The 12,204-nt window shown below is 40.7% G+C and overlaps 1 protein-coding gene across 18 annotated transcripts in view; it reads left to right on the top strand.

Moving 5' to 3' along the window:
• EPB41L2 (erythrocyte membrane protein band 4.1 like 2) overlaps positions 1–9,550 on the top strand; it is a 219,777-nt gene extending 210,227 nt beyond the window's left edge. For all 18 annotated transcript variants that reach the window (XM_049654356.1, XM_049654354.1, XM_049654346.1 and 15 more), the window contains one exon: positions 8,300–9,550. The gene's annotated coding sequence lies outside the window, so the exon portion shown is untranslated. The remainder of the gene's footprint in view (positions 1–8,299) is intronic.
• Positions 9,551–12,204: the final 2,654 nt, after the last annotated feature.

Below are 12,204 nucleotides of genomic sequence, written 5' to 3'. Positions count from 1 at the left end.
TACCCGAGACAAGGGCACATTGAAGAGTATGAAAGTTAAAAGAATATTCAATCTTAAACTGCTTATAGATCATCTTCTCTCAACCCCCCCTCCTTTTTAAATGAGGAACTAGAATCCTAGAGAATAAAGTAATTTGCAAAGGTCATTTCTACTCAGGAATCCTAAATGCCGTCCATGTGTAGAGCTAAGTATAGTTTCGTCTGTCTGAATAACTTCTCCCATGTTAGTCATCCCAGATACTGTTTTTTAAAAATGTAAATTTGTGGGTGGCATTAGGAGAGAATTTTGCTATGGTAACCGATGAGTGTGAGTGCATGCGTGCGTGTGTTTTAGATACTCCTGACCCCATGAGAATTACATTCAGTGACTTATTGGCCCTATGTTGATGTAATGCTTATGGATGAAAATAGTTCCGTTAGCCTTAGAGCAAGTGGGAATCTCGATTTGTCCGGTACGATAGCCAGTACTCACATGTGGCTACTTAAAATATGAAAAATACTTCCCACTTGATGTACTGTCAGTACAAAATAACATACTGGATTCTGAAGATGTGGGGGGAAAATGTAAACTAATAGTAAGCTAGAGAGTTGGGTCTAGAGATGAATTCTTTTGATTCCCACTGACCTTCCTGTTTAAAGAAAACGCAAAATAAATAGTAAGTAAGTTCTGTTCGTATATGCTTTCAAAGTTTTTTTTTTTCCCTAAAAGATATAAGGGGTTTTGATACTATTTTTTTAAGTGCAACTTTTATTTGATGCCACAGAGAAATGTTTTCTCATCTCCTTGTCTTAATGAACCTAATATTGATACAGGCCTAGCTAGAATACCGGATACTGAGTATATCCTTTCTCTAGTCCACTTGTAATTTAAACGAAGCTTTAAGATTTTGTAAAATGCTTTCACATCAAGTTCCCACAAGATTTAAACTTAGCAGAGTGAACCAGAAGATCTTATTCCAGCTTTCGGGCCAAATACTAACTACTCTTAGAAATCTTTGTCAGAGCTTCAAAGATTTAGGAAAGCCAGGTTCTTAAAGAAGGCAGAGTCCTCCCAAGATATTATAGGTGCAGTTACTTAACAAAAGAGAACAGAAGAAGGAAACCAGTTTTCCCCCCCTCCCGAACCCCTGCTCTTCAGGCTTGCCTTGCAGATCCGTCCCTGTTACATTCACTCGTGGATTCATCAGTAGGTACCATTGTGAGAGGACCACGTTCGAAGCACTATGATAGTTGTTGTGACAAGGAGGTAAAAGCATAGGAACGCGAATGTTAATAATAGAGTAAAAAATAGTGTTTTAAGAGTAGCCTTCATAAAGGGCTGTGAAAGTTGACCGGAGGAAAGAGAGTTTCTGATGGGCATTTCTGAGAAGACCTCCCTGAAAAGGCAACAGGGAAGCCACTCTGTGCAGAGTGCTGGGGAGGATTCGAACAGATGGAGGCAAGCAGAGAGGAAAGAGCGTGTGGAGAAGCAATGGGATGGTATCAGGAAGAGCAAATCCTACACGTGGGCGTGTGTTGAGGTCTCCGCAGACCTGGAAAGACTTGTCAACGGCAAATTGCAGATGGAAGGTCCTGACCTTGCGTGTCAGTACCTCAGATTAGACTTTGCTGTGTAGGTCATCTGCACAGGGTACGTGAGTAGGGGAAGGGCATGTTCGGCACTGTTCTTCAGGAAGGTCAAATCCCTCAGGAGAGTGTGGGGTTGACTGAAAGCATGCTAGATTAGGTGAAGCGTCCTATAAGGGAACCATTACATCGGTTCGAGCAATTATTAACAGGGAAACCGACACGGTCTTCAGTGTCTGTCTTCAAGAGTAGAACAGAACTTAAGGTGGAAGCAAACCCAACAAAATTTGAAGTCTCCTCTATGAAAATCTGTAAAAATAATACTGGCTAACATTCGTTGGTTGCCTGCTCTGTGCCCCGCTTTGTCTGAGAACTTTGCCAACTAGTTTGAGAACTAGTTCTTACGGCTATTTTAGGTGTCAATGAGGACACACGGAGGCCTAGAGAGGTTAAGTCTCTCACCTAAGTCACACAGATGGTGAGTGACAGAGCTCGACTGACCCACGGTCAGTCTGAATCCACACTACATGCTGCTTTGCAGAAGGCTTCATGACGGGAATCTTTCAAATAACAGACTCCCACCAATGTACTTGAAACATGATTCATTTTAGAAAAATTTTGTGCAAAAGGTCTTTGAGGTTGCAGCTATGATACAAAGCTAAGTGAATAAGTAAATCCATATTTTATAAAATAACGGTGTTTAAAAATGAGGTAAAATTGATGTTTTCATTTGACAGGATGTTCTGAAATTGCTGTGTGGTAGTAATTCTTTAATAGGGACTTGAATGTGTCAAGTATAAAGATTCCAATAGAAAAATTACTGTGGGTTTTAGGGGCGCCTGGGTGGCTCAGTTGTTTTAAGCATCTGACTCTTGCTCTCAAGTCAGGTCATGATCTCATGGTTTGGGAGTTAGAGACCCATGTCAGGCTCTGTGCTGACAGTGCAGAGCCTGCTTGGGATTCTGTCTCTCTCCCTCTCTCTCTGCTACCTCTCCTGCTCACGCTTCCTCCCTCCCTCCCTCCCTCTCTCTCAAAAATAAATATTAAAAAAATTTACTGTTAGCTTTAAAGAAAACTCCATGAACTGGCCTGCTGGCATCCCTAATATCACTCCCTTACTGTCCTCAAAGGTAAGGGAGTGTAATTGGCTCAAAGCCTAAAGAGAGCTTTGGCCATTTACAGTGTGGAAGGAAAGAAGGTGCTCTTCCTGACACCTCCCTCTGGAACGGGAATGAGTTGTGCGCGAAAGTCAGGCGTGGGTTTTTGTTTTGTTTTGTTTTTAACAAATGGAAATTTGGAGAAAGCATCTCAAAATTGACTCTTGAAAGCAAAAATACTTAAGTAAATCGATGTGATTTTAGCAAACTCTGAACTTTTGTCTTTGAAGTGAAGTTGTGTTAGCGTGTACGTTATCGAGCGCAATATAGTTGGCACTCAGAAGAGACAGAGATGGGGGTGGAAGGCAACCAGGTCCAAGACCTGAAGGTGAGACCAGAGTCTCCCAGGGGCCACTGGAGAGCCTCTTGAGGTGAGGGGCACCATAGCAGCATTAGTATGTTCAGGCAAAGCAGGTGAAGCAAAGTTATTTCCCTGAACTGTTTGTTGAACAGGTGCTGACCTGTTGACCATTTGACCAAAAAGGAAAAACAACAACAATAACACAAACAACAACAGTAGATTTAATTTTTCCTTCTAAATTCAGCAAGCACACAGATATCCACGAGAGAAGGAAACAGTGATAGGTTAGGGACAGCAGAGGCTACACAAGCAATTTCTAAGGTTAATGGTCCTCAGACACTTTACTCTCTTAAATGTTACCAAAGAACCCAAAGAGCTTTTGTCGAAGTGAAGTATATCTACCAAAATTCACCCTAGTAAAAATCAAGATTATTGAAATTTACCACATTACAAATTAAACAGAACAAATGTAAAATATTTATTATTAAAATAGCTCAAAATAATCACTTAGTGAAAGAAGTGTGTCTGAAAGGCTACAGGTAGTGTGTGGTTCCAATGATATGAAATCCTGGAAGAGGCACAATGAGTGAGACACTAAAAACAGTGGTGGCCACTGATCTCATAAGAGTCTTTAAATATTGGGAAGCTGTCAAGCTCATGGTGGCCGGACTAGTTTTCCAAAATCCCAGTTTCACCTCAAAGCTTGAATTTTATCACCAGCCACAAGTATCGTCCATTGTTTTCCTTGAAATGACAGACAGGCTCACCTCATTTTCAAGAAAATGCCTGCCAAATTGAATAACATGGTTTGTCGTCCAGTAATTCTCAAATAAAAAAGGTGGTTATGAAAAAGCAGCCTCTTCAATTCACAATCCAAGCAGGACTTGTTTTCTCTAGACATCCACCGTCCATCTGTATGCCGCAGGAGCGTTCTATGCCCATTTTCCATTTCATTCCACAGAATGTTAAAAAGACAGGAACTCGGCGGTTGAGATGTAAGACAGTAATTTTATTTTCTGTGTTTCATCAAGGACATCCTTAAGTGAAGCTGCCTGCCGCCTTACCGTCTTTGCTTCTATGTCACCGAGAGTGCGCGGTGGTAACAAACAGTGACTTTGGTACAGTTTGGTGGCACTGCTTTGACCTGTGTGTCATGATGCCAACAGGGGCACTCACCCTTGTGTCACTATCAGTGAAAATGTCCATTCCCCGGAAATGGCAACTAATGGCTCAGTGTGATTATGAAATGGCTTTGACTTCATTACCCCCTGCCCCCCGCGCCCCCCAAAATGTCTCTCCCTCAGGATCTGCAGACTTGGAGAACTGGTCGGTCTGCATCATAGTGGTGCTATAAACATTGTGAGCATTGGCTGTTCCCTGGGTTAACCGAATAGAACTTCTCCTACTTTTTTGGCTCTAGGACCCCTCTTAGAATGAAAATTCGGTTTAAAAATTAAAATCAAATATCCAAATTAAAGACCAAGGAAGATGGTTTAGCATCAGTAATAACTGAAATCCATAAACTATTGTATTTAAAGCTGAACGTTACACCTGGGTGCATGGACCACATTTTTATTTAGGAAAGAGTTGGATTATCTCTTACATAAATATTTTACTCATGTTTTCAAGATCTCTGGCTGTACTACTGCTCTATTGTAATTGAATCTTAATCCGAAGCTAAATGTTATGGTTTCTTGCATTATTTTAATTATTTTGGATAAAAACCACATTTTTGCATGTTTATTGAGAGTCCCCTTCAGATGAGTGCTTTACCACTTACAGGCAGTATTTCTAGTGGTTTGGGTCAAATACTCTTTCACAAGTGCACATTTGCAGTTTACCGAATCTGTTTCTGGAATAGAGCACGCTCATGTTTGAAACCCCTGTGTGAGAGCCCCTGTCTCTGGAAACTCTGAGGTTGTGCTTTTCAGATGCAGTGATAAAACCCCTGTGCTTGAATTTGGCTGATTTCCCACTGTTCGTCAGGCACATTAAGATAAATTTGACTGTTTGGAACCCTCTGTGAGGACTTAAGGTGGAATAGGCAACTGGTACATATCCTTGAAGCATTTGGATATAGAGTTAGATCTGTGATTAGATGAGGCAGCCACCTTGACCTGTTCCCACTCTGGCCCAAAGAGGGGGACAGAGGCTAGGGGAACTGCACTGTAGTAGTCAGTAACGCTCACTGACGTTGTATATAGTCTAGGGGTGGGAAACTAAAGCATGGAAACAGTGGTTTGGGCTTCTGTTTTTGTTTACTTGACCAAAACTCTAATACATAATGTATAATTCATATACTTCAACGCTTTGATCCGATCCGATCCAAACTCAAGGTGACCATTATGATATTGCCAAAAGGGGCAAAGATAATAATTAATGCCAGCGATTAATGCCTGTCAATCTGTTGACAAAATAAGGTATCCAGACTATTGTGAAAGAGAGAGAATTCAAGCTTTAAAAAAAAAAAAAAAAGTTCTTGTAGGAAGCCCTTGTATGAAGAACCAGGGCCTAGTTTTCAGTTTGATTGGGATGGGTAATAAATCATTTAGAGCTAAAATGTAGTCTGTTAAAAAGTCAGCTATGAAGGTTTTTTTTCCTCTCACAGATACATGCCAGAAGAACAGAAAAAAATTTAAATGTCTGATGCTTGTGTATCAGTGGCGTTGGTGATTCCATCCTTTTCTCCTTCTTTGTTCAAAAGCTTAGATGTTTACTACTTGCGGGAATCTATTTCCATATATGTTTAAGTACAGGAAGCAGAAAAAGACAGGTGGATGTATCAATTATAAACTTCATACAACAAATCACTCCCTATTCACCCAGAACAGTGAGAAACTGGGATGTTCTGCAATACTGAATATCTGATTAGCTCAGAGTTCCATTTGATTTACTGCTTCTTAAGGAATGGGGAAAAGAATGCATTTAACATTAAAATTACAATAAGTGTAATTTTCTATCCTTCTGAAAACTGTTTGGAATTCTAAGAGTGTGTTGAGGTTGTCATTTGTAATACTTATTACCAGAAGAGGAAATTGGTTTGTTTTACTTTATAGTGGTTTGATTGCAAATAAATGAAAGTAAATGACATTTGAGTTTACATGAGTAACTATGTCTTTTTCTCTACATATATTTCAATAAACATTGAAGCTCTTTGAAATCAAGATCTCTCATTCAATTCCTATATACGCCTAGATTCCTGTTTACTTGTCTGCTAATGACTTTGAAACAAGCTTAATTTTAGCTTTCTTTTCGAAATTGAAATTTTTATATTTGGTGAAAACAGATTCAGTGGAGTAACATGACATGGAACGTAGAGGAAATGGAGAATCGGAGCTTAAACCTCACTCTTTCTGTAGGTTTCCAGGCACTGGTGACATGAGAGGTTCACTTTCTATAACCTGAGCTGGGCGGAGCGGCAGCTGGCTTCAAGAAGCAATGCATATTCACTAAGCAAGAAGAACAGAGCAACCAGCTCGCAAAGATCAAGGGCAGATAGTGTGACTGAAGGTCACAGATAACTCCCAGTTCCAATTTGATTGGTAGTTTTATCTATTCCCTCTCACCAGCCCTCAAGTTTCTGTTCATAATTACTAACCTAAAAAAGGATGACTTTGTGTTTTGTCCATTGATGTGCCCCCCTCCCCTGCCCAACCTGGAATCGAGCAAAGTCCTAATGAGTAATGAAATAGCCAAAAGCAGACAACAGGTGGGAGACAGTGAATTTGATTAATCTATCCTGTGTAATCAAGAGGCTAGAATAATACATATGATAAATCTCAGTAGTGGGGAGTTTTTCCATTAAAACAAGACAATTTTACCAAGACAAGGGGGTGTGCATTCTAACTGACTTTGAGGCCATATCTCTTGGAAAGGACCTTAATTACCACTCTCCACCGTCCTCTGTAATCACCTACCTTTTGCCAAAACTTCCAACCAAGCTGGAGTAGAAAGTGAAAAATTGCCTTCTCAAAACGCTTTTCACTCTTGGGGCTAATGCACCATCCTTATTTTTTGTCTATCTCCCTATCCACTCCTTTTTTAGTCCTCTCTTCTACCCCCCCCCCCCCCCCGCCCCTTTGATTATGGGCTTCCCCGGGACTCGTCTCTCATTTTTCCTTATATTTGCAAAGACTAGTTCACCTGCCAGTTTTACTTACCCTTTGTGCCAACCTGCAAATCCACATCCGTGGTCCTAAGACCTCACCTGCGCCTTACGCCTTTCATTCTCCCTCTGCTTTTGAGGTCCCAGACTCCAAACCTGATGGTGCTCTCTGGTACTTTCTTCCCAGACACCACCCTCTGATTGTACTCCAGCGGGGGTACCTCCCAGTCTGCTCTGCACTTGGTTTCTGTGGCACTCACATCCCCATCAGCCAGCAGGCATACCTGGCCTTCCTGTCTCTCTCCTCCCCACCTGTAGCCTGTCCCTCACACTGAAGCTTCAGCGAGGTTGTCAGAACCAAAATCAGGCCATCTCAAGCCTTCCTCAAAACCAGCCGCCTCCTCTCCTGGGCTTGTCCTGCCCTGAGTGGACCCGCCACTCACCCCCTGGCTCTCTGACCTGTTTTCTGCCTCTTGCTCTCTACTCTGGATCATCACAGCACACTGAGAGCTGTTCGTTCGTCTGAACGCGCTTCCTGAATTCATTTTTTTTTTTTTTTTTTTTTTGTCAAATCAATTTTGTACTTGTCAGCCGGGTATTAAAAACTAGACCTAATATTTTTTACCTGACCTGCCGTTACTTACTTTATTATTACTTATCCCCAGTAATGTCCATTTTCTCACTCTCCTGTTCCTCATTCATTCTCGCGACCCCTTCTGCCCCCTTACTCTGCATACCCCCCTGAACACCATCTCATTTCCTGACCTCTTTCCCCATTCTGTTCTCCCACCTGAAGCACTGTTTCTGTTCATTCCAAAGAAGTCAGAATGGACTTTGTTTTTCCTCCTTCCTTGAATCTAGCTTTGAAGTCTACATGGGTTTCTCCTTTATGGATTTTTAATGTATGAATTACCTGTTTTATAACTAAGTCTTTTTGTGTGTGTTCTTAGTTGCCGGTTGTTTTCGGTGCGCAGTCAGTTCCCCACACAGTGTAAGGCCTCCTCAGGGTGGAGTAAGTCCTTAGTGCTGGTCTTCTGGAAAACATGCTGTGTATTGTAGAATTAGGTAGTAACTGTTGGTTACTTAATTTGGAATTGGATGGAATGTTAATTTTTTTTTTCAAGTCTCTGTCTTTGGAATATTTAACCCTTGTCCCTTTTTTTCCTCCTAGAAATGCATTTTTTTAAACAACATTCAACTTTGTGAACCTGAAGAATTTTGACCATTCCAAGTCTTAATGCCACACCACTACTCCAGCGAATTTATACTACGACTGGTAACCATGACCAGGAGCCGGAAGAATTAAAATGCCAACGACCAAACCTTACCTTAACAGCTCTGGTCTATACTGTTCCCTCGCATTTTAATACATTATTTTGTTTTATAACCACTTCTAAATATTCTTTTTTTTTTCTCTTAATTAGGGAGTTTTGTTTTTGTTTTCCCGTTTGCTTTGTGTACAACTACCTGCTTTTTAATCGCTCATTTTGATCAAATGATAGTGAACAAAGCCAGCCCAAGCTGGTAAGGTGCCGTTCACTTGAACAGGTGCTGTTGTGCAGAAAGGAAACTCAGTGACTAATTTCAATAGCGGCTTTCCTATCTTCCAGATTCTTCCCATTGAATTCTCACAGGAAATATTTACAGATTTTCAGATGCAGTCAATATACTGTACGAAGAAATATTAATACAGATTAGAAGCATTTCTTACATCTTGAAAATTTTCTAATGTTTGAGAATTTCACTGGGGATATTTTTTATATTGAACCCTGTTGACTTTCCAGTCCTCTGACTTTGGGCCGGAAAAGTAAAAAGTCAGAGAATGTCCAGACTGGAGAATTACCAACAAATTCACTGACCACGCACTGTGTTGAGAGACCCTGTCGCACCACAGTGCCAATGCTTCTCAGACACGTGCTCTTTGGCAGCATTCCAGAAACAGGAGGGAGGAAGAAGAGAAAATGGTGGCTTCCCTTCTGCTAAAATATGCAGGCAGCTTAAAACCTTAGTGCTTTCTTTCTTAACATGTCCAAATTTCAGTACTTTCCATTATTTGAACACACTTGTGTAGAACACTTGCTTTGTATTAAACCTCCTTGTCTACTTGTAAAACTGACCTTTTGTTATGGAGCAGGTATGTCTCTTTCAGACAGTTGGATGATTCACACGAGGTTGAGGACACCGGGGAGAGAAGCAGGGGCTGTGGTGGTTTTTTGATGGTTGTGAGGAAGCTAGACCATTTACCAGCAGACACCAGAGACCTGATAGGGACCTATTAACTGTATTGAACGTTTTTTCCTTTGCTTTTGACCCTATGTATAGTTATGATGCCAGATTAGATTTATAGCAGCTTCAAGTTGTATTAAATGGTATTTTGCTTTCTGTAATACTGTTATAAAATAAAGTTTGTTTATTCTCTGAACTTGTCACTTCTCTTTGGGAAAAAAAAAAAACATTTCAAAAAAATTTTTTTAAATGTTTTTATTTATTTTTGAGAGAGAGAGAGAGCATTAGTGGGAAGAGGCTCAGAGGCTCCAGGCTCTGAGCTGTCAGCACAGAGCCCAACGTGGGGCTTGAACTCACAAACTGCAAGATCATGACCTGAGCCAAAGGTGGACGTTTAACCGACTGAGCCACCCAGGCACCCCAGTCACTTCTCTTTTTATAAGGGTTTAAAAAATAAACTGGAGTGTTGTTTTCAGTCAAAAGTCTACTATGTTATGAAATGTCGCTTTTGTCACTCGGATCTTTTATAATCTGCTGCTGCCGCCAGCATCACTGATTTGAAATGAATAAAGCAGCATCAAAAGTTTGGAAATCCATTGTTTAGAGTGCCAGATCCCTCCTGCCTGCTTACACGATCCACCCTAGCTTTTACAGATTCTCCAAGGGATAATTTTGCTTCTTTTCTTTGTGTATTTCTTGTTTTTAGAAAATATTTTAGCTGTACCATCGGACTCCTCGTGTTTTTTCCTCCTGTCCAGTGGGCTTTAATGTCTCAGGCGGGATATGGGTTTTGCCAAGGGGCTGTGTCTGTGTTAAATCGGGGTGGCTCATCGTGAAACTTTTGCCGAGACACATCAAATGCTGAGTTTTCTTCTAAACACTGAAGACATTCTACAGCAAATGACCAACAGAGTACATTCTGTTTTAAAATATTATGTAGAATTTCTCTCTCTAGTCATTTGAAGCGAGCGTGTTAAATACAATTTGCATAACCGTCTTCTTTGGGATCTGTTCCCACTGAATTCCCTCTCACCTTGTGAAAGGTCTTTCTCACCTCTGCAGAATTATTACAGAAACAGCTCTTCTCTAGAGAAGCCGATCTCAGCAAGCCAAGCCTCCGAGACATTACGGAACCAAATGTGGTTTTGTGAAAATATTTCGCATCAGAAAGCTTGCATATATAATGTTCACATTCAAAGCAGAGGTTGGATTTACCAGAGTCTGAGAACCATATCTGTCCATACTTCCAGTGATAATTGCACAGATAGGAAGTGTCTACGGCAGCTCCAGTGAATAAGGTACGCAGTGTTTGAGTCAAGGCTTAGTTTTATTCAGCTGAGATTGGAAGGACAGGGTTTGGGGTCCCAGAGAGACTTCTAGAGCATCTGTGGGGCTTAACCCAAAAAGTAGCTGGGAACAGTGTTGATAAGTAATGCCATGTAGTTGCAACGGCAAGGCTGTTGTTCTTAATATTTTGCATTAATATTAGAAAATACTTCTCAGGATATCATAATTTTGTTCATAAACTGAGTTTTCAAAACCCCAGATAGAAAGAATGTTAGGATGATAGAATAAGAAAGCAGGTCAGCAAGGTTCACTGAGGTGAAACGTCCAGGTGCTAATTGTTTATCTTCAAAGCAATATAATTTTAGAATAGTAAGTATTCTTTTTAGTTGTGTGGGTTTTTTTTATTGGTACCATTTTACATAAGTCTTATAGCAATCCGGTGTGGAATGAAGCAAACAGCAGTGCATTTTCCAGAGGCCACAGCTGGATAGAAAATAAGGTTATATTTTAGATGTGTAGAGTCGATAGATGTTTGGTATTTCACTATCAAGAGTAGCTCCTATTTTCCTTTAAGAGATGTTGTACTCACTGCATAGACCACAGTTCATGGAATAACTAACACCAGGGCTCTGGCAATGAAACCGACTGTAGCCATAACTACTGCCCGCACGGACTTCATTAAGTGTTTCCACTTATTTATGAACACAATTATTTGATATCTGAACACCTAATTGAGCATTTATAGGTAGGAAGAGTGAGTTGTGGTTTAGATGAAACCAGATTGCCCATGAGTAGATAATTGCTAAAGGCAGGTGTTGGTAAGTAAGGGTTTATAATATCATTCTGTTAAAAGTCGAAAAAAAAAATCCCCTAAAGCCCCATAATTTTTTTAAAAAGTTCTCTCTTCATGTATTGTTAGAGAAGAATGCATTGTTCTTCATTGTATGGTGTCCCGGTAAGTTTCCACCTGTCTTCCACATTTACAGGAGAGACTAGGACATGTGAACATTACGGCTGAGACAGTAACAGGGAATATTCCTTGGTTAATTTTACAGATGTCAAAATGGACTTGGATGGATCCTTGCATGCACCCGTTCATGTTCTTGCTGGGATTAGGCTATTGTGTGGCATTGGCTCCAGAAGAGTACAGGCCAGCTGGCAAATCCTAGGTGCCACACTCCTGACCCTTAGCCACGGGGTCAAACACAACGACCCTGTATATAGTTATGGTGCCATATTAGATTTATAGCAGGTTATATAAAATGATACTTTGCTTCTAACACCAAGGCCTCAGAATCCTGCAGATAGACCTTTGAATCCCCTACTCAGTAACAACCTTGTGACTTTAATGAAGGCACTTAAGTGTCTCTGAAGTGAAGGTACTAATAGGTCTCAGCGCAGGGATATTCTGATGGTTAGATGAAATCAAAATGTATACAATGCCCCATAGAGCTCCTAGATCAATACTGCCCTCAAAACATGGCAGTCATTGTGAATAATAAGAGTACCATGAGGTAATCCACTACTGGCAAATTTATGGAAGATCATGCCAATCTGAGCTGT

Source organism: Panthera uncia (genome assembly GCF_023721935.1).
Source record: "Panthera uncia isolate 11264 chromosome B2 unlocalized genomic scaffold, Puncia_PCG_1.0 HiC_scaffold_24, whole genome shotgun sequence".
Lineage (NCBI taxonomy): Eukaryota > Metazoa > Chordata > Mammalia > Carnivora > Felidae > Panthera > Panthera uncia.
The sequence above is the reverse complement of the archived record's forward strand: the minus strand, read 5'-3'. Positions and strand labels throughout refer to the sequence as shown.